Consider the following 7,265-nt stretch of genomic DNA (forward strand, 5'->3'; position numbering starts at 1 on the left):
GTATGTGCACATACATACACTGCCTATGAAACCATATGTGCTTTTGTGTGTGTGTGTGTGTGTGTGTGTGTGTGTGTGTGTGTTCATGCGCTCTCACACACCACGTGCTTTTGGGTGTCTCTGTGCACATGTGTAGCTTGTTTATGTGTGTTTGCTTATGTGTTTTACAGGGCATTTTAAGAATTGTGGGACCTCTTTCCTGTCAATAGTATGGTACATATGCTCTCTGTGAAGTGTGAAGAGCAGGTAGATGAGCTGCTAGCTCAGGAATGTGAAGATAAGAGTGAGGAAGATAGGGCACTGACTGCGACACGCAGATCAGTTTTCTGCTTCACTGAGAATCCATGGAAGATAGAAGATTGTGACTGTCATTAAAGTGGTGCAACATTGCATATCATTCACCTTTCCAGCAAGCTCAGGAGCCCAGAGTGGGATAAGAACACACTGCAGGGTGTTGAAATTTGTAAATTTAGAGAAGCCTTACGAATAAGAGACATTATAAGGAGCTGTTTGGTCCAAATCTTCATCTTAACGGAACTTGTTCCTTCCTCTGCTGTATTTACTTTCTGTGCTTTCTGTGTTTAACATTGTAGCACATTCTACTTTGTAAGAAACCTATAGCTTTATGCCCCATATCACCTGGTATGTAATGGGACTGTTTTCTCACACCTGTAGTTCTGGTCCTTCACATTGTCTCACTTGATCTGCTCACTGCTATTGAAATATTGACAACCTGAAAGAAAATATTGAACCTATCTATAAAGCTTGAGTTAGGGAGCATTCTCATAGACTTCTTCCCATTGCAAAGGGGAAGCCTGGAGCCAGTTATGTTAAACCACAACCAAAACATTTATACAATGAACATTAGATGCCTCCATTTACTAGTGTAAATAATATCAAACTCTACAGTCAAGATGTTAATCAATGCCAAAAAGATGCCATGCACTTGAAATAGAGCTAGATCAAATTGGCACATGCTTTAAAAGTAAACTACAGCTCAGAATTTTCAAGAATTACTATGAGAAAATGGCATCTATTTATTGTATAGTATTATTTATCTTTTAAAAGAAAATATTCTGATATAACAAGTTAAATTACAAATATTAATCAATGTAAATTCATCAACTCCTTTAGTGTTTTATTTTTAACTACATATAGGTTCCAGAAAATTTAAAATTGACGGTGCTATCTCATTTAAAATTCACATTATATACCTGTTGAATGATGCAAAACAAACAAAAAAATAATGTTGAAGTAAAACGCATAGTTGTGTTGTCTTTCGTTAATATTATCTTTTCAACAATGGTGCTAATTTTACAATATCTTGGACAATTCATTTTTCCCAGAGTACTGACGTTTCTGTATTCTTCACGTGACATATCATACAGCCATATGGCATCTTAAATTTTTAGAAAAAGTTCATAAAATTAGTTGCTATAATTATGAGTATGAGTCCAGTCATTTAATGATACCCCGAATTCACGTTGTCCTAAAACTAACTCTCCATGAATACAACATAATTAAATTTGAGCATTCTTACAAGGAACTGAATTTGCAATTGCAAACTACAGAGATGTTGAGATCATTAAGTTAAACATTTTCTCTGTATTAATATAAAATATTTTGTAATATATTAAAATCTTGTCATTATTATCAGTTTCAATAATACAATATGCATTTATTAATTTTATATTTAAAAAGTAGAATGAATAACATATATGAAAAGAAATGATGCATATATGAACAAGGCCAATATAAATTACATTCAGTCTGCTTTCAATAGTCAGCTGTGGTTCTCTTAGGCATTTAAAGCATTAAACAACTCTGGCTTACACCTTGATGAAATGCAAAATTAATTTCTATTTTATTCACTTTGTATGATTTTCTACATAACTTCAGTTAATAATAAGCTAATTACTGTTAGTGAATGTGACTACATTTCATGGATAAATTGTTTAGGTTTTCTCCTATACTTGAATGAAATATAATAAAATAATCCACTGAAGCCACAAATATAATCCTGATCTTAAGAAGAGATAGTAGGTGTAAAACTATGAAAAAAGTGGACATTTGAAAATATCTATTGGCGACTAATAGTTTTGTTTCTTCTAATACATTTTTCATTGACTAATTACCCTTCTAATTGGCAATCTCAATATTATGGATCTTTTCTTGTGGAAGAACTCTTTCTTCATGAATATAATTTCTTAAGAAATTAAAACTTAATTGATCCAGATATATTTTTTTAAGATTTAATTTATTTTTCAAATTATGAGTGTGTTTAAGTGTCTGTGTGGATGTATTTTTATGTGTGTAAGTACTCACAGAGGCCAAAAGAGAATATTGAATCTTCTGGAGCTGAAGTTACAGGCTGTTGTGAGCTGGGAACTGAACTCTGGTACTCTGAAAGAATAGCAAGTACTCTTACACACTAAGTCATGTCTCCAGCTTCAAAAATACAGTTTTGTGTAAGGAATTTTTTTAGCATTTTCTCTGTCTAATTCATACAATACAAATATAATATGTAGATCAAAACATCAATTTCATACTAAAATTAAAGATCCTGGTATAAATCTCACTTTAAGCCCTTTCATCTTGGGGGGCACAGCCCCACAGCTTCCTGGAGCCAGCAGCTTGCCTGGGTAAGATTTGCTGTTGCTCCCACTGTGCCTTGAATCCCCCAGCCTCATTCACTTTCCCAGCCAGCTCCCCAACCCATCTCTCCTCCTAGCAGGGGCACTGACCCATCTCTTGTTCTGACACCCCAGACATATGGACTGCCCTCAGCCCAGAATCCCCACTGCTTCCTGACCCTTTGTTTCCAGACTGACCCAGTTCCTCCTTGTAGTCCCCACAAGACTTCAGGCCTCTTTTCGTCCCCACATCCTTTTGAATCCCTGAGGGCCAGCATCTTTCCTGGGCCTTACTCCCAGGCCACCTCAGCCCTCAAATTCCTGAGGCCGGCATCTTTCCTGGAGAGATACAGACCTTAGGAGAAAGCCTGAAAGCATCTTCTCCTCATCCGACTTGGGCCTCTGTGAGAACTTCTGAGCAGCAAGACAAAGCAATTTGGCCACTCCAATATAAAATCAAAAGAGTGAACCTGAAGCCTAGAACAATCAGCTTTTCATGCTCAACAAGTAAACAATAAAGGCATACAATAAACTCAACAAAGGAAGGATTGAGTCTCACACAAGAATCAGAAACTACAAAAGAAATTCACATGTCAAAGTCACAGAGAAAAAATAATAACATGAAAAAAAAACATAATAATATATACCCACCAAATACCAATAGTCCTCTAGAGGTGTAAAAAGAGAACACCCTAGAGATAACACAGGCCATGGAACTCAAAAGAACAATTATAAACATGATAAAAAAGTAATGATAAAAAGAACACATAATGAAAAAAACCAAAGATCTGAAGGAAGATAGGGATAGACTTCTGAATGAATTCAGAAAAGAATTCGAAATGCTGAGGAATACACAGGCTGAAATGAAGAAGGAAGTGAAACATTCAATAAGCCAATTAGAAATGACAGGAGAAAGCCTCACCAATAGGATGCATGAAATAGAAAACAGAATATCAAGACTGGAAGAAAAAGTGAACAAATTAGACCACTCAAGCAAAGATTATGAAAAATTTAAGAAAATGCAAGAATGGAATATGCAAGTATTGTGATACCATAAAAAGAACAAACTTACAAATCATAGGCATATGGGAAGGAGAAGAATCTCAGGATAATGGCATGGACCAGATCTTCAACAGGATTGTAGAAGAAAAATTTCCAAAATTAAAGAAAAAAATGTGCTCATACAAATACAAGAAGCATATAGAACACAAAATAGACAGGACCAGAAATGAAGCTCTCCACATCACATCATAATAAAAACACTAAATGTACAGAACAAAAAGACAATACTGAAAGCTGCAAAAGAAAAACAACAAGTCACATATAAAGGAAATTGCATCAGAATTACAGCTGACTTTTCAGTGCAAACTACAAAAACCAGAAGAGCCTGGACCAAAGTATTCCTAGTTCTAAATGACAACAGACGCCAACCCAGATTACTTTATCCAGCCAAAATATTTATTATAGTCTAAGGGGAAATAAAAAATCTTCTGTGATATAAATAAGCTGAAAGAATTCATGTCCACAAAACCAGCCCTTCAGAGAATTTTTGAAGCTGAAAGAAATGACTTTACCCAAGTGGTTATGGAAAGAAACCAAATGAAGGTATAACTATGGAAATGCACAGATACACCAAGAGTGTGAACAGAAATAAAAATGGCAGGAATCAATACACATCTTTCATTAATAACTTTAAATATCAATGGACTGAACTGCCCAGTCAAAAGACACAGACTAGTTGAATGGATTAAGAAACAAAACCCAACTTTTTGTTGTCTGCAAGAACCTCATCTCACTTTCAAGGACAAGCACTACCTTAAGGTGAAAGAATGGAAAAAAATATACTAAGCTAATGAAACTAAGAAAAAGACAGGTGTTGCAATTCTAATATCTAACAAAAAAGACTTCTAACTAAAACTAATTAGAAGTGATAAAGAGGACCACTTCATTCTGATCGAAGGAACAAATGGCCAAGAAGATATTAGTCATGAATATATATTCACCAAACTCTGGTGCACCCAACTCAGTAATATCAGTACTACAGGACTTTATGACCTAGATTAATCCCAACTCAATAATAGTGGGGGACTTCAGTACCCCATTGTCTCCATTAGATAGATCAACAGGACAGAGAATTAACAGAGAGGTATCTTAATTAACCAAAACCATACATCAAATGGGCCTAACAGACATCTACTGAACAGTCCACCCAAGCACCACAGAATGTACTTTCTATTCCGTGCCCCATGGAAATTTCCTCAATATTGACTGTACTGGGGCACAAAACAAACCTCAACAAATACAAAAAAATTGAAAAAATTCCATGCATTCTATCAGACCACAATGCAATAAAGCTTAAAATCAACACTGAAAAAAACCCTAGTAACTACATGAACACATGGAGATTGAACAACAGACTCCTGAATGAGGGGGTCAAAGGACAAATTAAGAAAGAAATCAAAGTATTACTGGAAGCAAATGAAAAGGTCAATATGACACATCAAGGACACTGGCTGTTCTTGCAGAAGACCTGTGTTCGAACCCCAGCACCCACATGGCAGCTAACAACTGTCCATAACTCCCATTCCAGGGGTTCTGACATCCTCTTCTGTCCTCCTCAGGCATTGTGTGACACGGGTGCACTTACCTACATGCAGACAATAGACACATACACATAAAATAAAAATAAAAATAAATTTAAAAAAAAAGAACCTCTTGGGCACATTGAAAGCAGTCCTTACAGGGAAGTTTATAGCTTTAAGTGTCTACATTAAATAATAAAAAATAACACAAATAAATGACTTAACATTGCAACTCAAGACACTTGAAAAGCACCAGCAAATGAAGTCCAATCCCAGGAGACAAGAAAAAAATAACAAAAATCATAGCAGAAATTAATGAAATAGAAACAAAGAAAATAATACAAAGAATCAACAAATCCAAGAGCTGGTTCTTTGAAAAGATAAACAAGATTGACAGACCGCTAGCTCAGTTAACCAAGAAAAGAAAGAGAACCTCCAAATCAACAATTTCAGAGGGGAGACATCACAACAGATACCAAAAAGATAGAGAACATTATAAGGGAATACTTTAAAAACTTATAAGTTACTAAATTTGAAAATCTAAAAGAAATGAACAGGTATCTAAAAGCATGGGAAACATTAAAACTAAAATAAGAAGAGATCAGCACTTTAAACAGACCCATAACATATAAGGAAATTGAAACAGTAATACAAAACCTCCTGGCTAAAAAAAAGCCTGGCACCAGATGGATTTATAGCAGAATTCTACCAGACATTTAAAGAAGATCTATATCCAATATTACATAATTTATTCAAAAAGATAGAAATCAAGGGAGAAATTCCAAATTCCATCTATGAAGCCAGGATCACACTAATACCAAAACCAGGTAAAGATACAACCAAAAAAGAAAACATAGACCCATATTTTTAATGAACATAGATGCAAAAATTCTCAACAAAATACTTGCAAACCACATACAGATACACATCAAAATGATCATCCACCATGATCAAGTCAGCTTTATTCCAGAATGCAGGAATATTTCAACATACGTAAGTCAACAAATGTCATAAATCATATAAATGTACTCAAAGACAAGAACCACATTGTCATCTCAGTAGATACAGAGAAGGCTTTGAAAAAATTCAACATGCATTTATATTCAATGTCCTAGAGGGAATTGGACTGGAAGGAACATACCTCAACATAATTAAAGTCATATACAACAAATCCACAGCCAACATCATTCTAAATGGAGGAAAAACTGGAAAGATTCCCATTAAAATCAGGAACCAGACAAAGTTGTCTACTATCTCTACTCCTTTTTAATGTAGTGCTTGAAACTCTTGCAAGAGCAACAAAATGAGAGAAGGAAATTAATGGAGTAATAACTGGAAAAGAAGAGATCAAATTATCATTTTTTGCTGCTGATATGATATTATACCTGAGTTGCCAAAAATTCCACCAGAAAACTCCTAGAAATTATTAACACGTTCAGTAAAGTGGTAGCTTACAAAATTATTCTACAAAATCTGTAGCCATTCTATATACCAATCACAAGCAATCAGAGAAAGCATACATGGAAACACTGCCTTTCATAATAGTTGCCAAAAATAAATCAAATAAAATATCTTGGAATAAACCTGACCAAAGGCATTAAAGACTTCTACAACAAAAATTTTAAATCTTTAAAGAAAGAGATTGAGGAACACATCAGAAGATGGAAGGACCTCCCATGCTCCTGGATTGGAAGAATTAATATTGTGAAAATGACCATCCTAACAAAAACTATTTATAGATTCAATGCAATGCCAATCAAAATCCCCATGATATTCTTCACAGAGTTGGAAAAACCATCATAAGATTCATATGGAAGCACAAAAGGCTTCGGATAGGCAAAGCAACCCTGAGCACTAAGAGCAATGCTGAGGGGATTACTATACCACACATTAAACTATATTACAGAGTTATAATCATAAAAACAACATGGTACTGGCACAAAAATATACCCAAAGATCAATGGAACAAAATTGAAGACCCAAATATGAGTACATGCAATTCAGCCACCTGATAGTTGACAAAAGGGCCAAGAACATTCACTGAAGGAAA

The sequence above is a fragment of the Nannospalax galili genome, unplaced genomic scaffold (assembly GCF_000622305.1).
Source record: "Nannospalax galili isolate Female #2095 unplaced genomic scaffold, S.galili_v1.0 scaffold1073, whole genome shotgun sequence".
Classification (NCBI taxonomy): Eukaryota; Metazoa; Chordata; class Mammalia; order Rodentia; family Spalacidae; genus Nannospalax; species Nannospalax galili.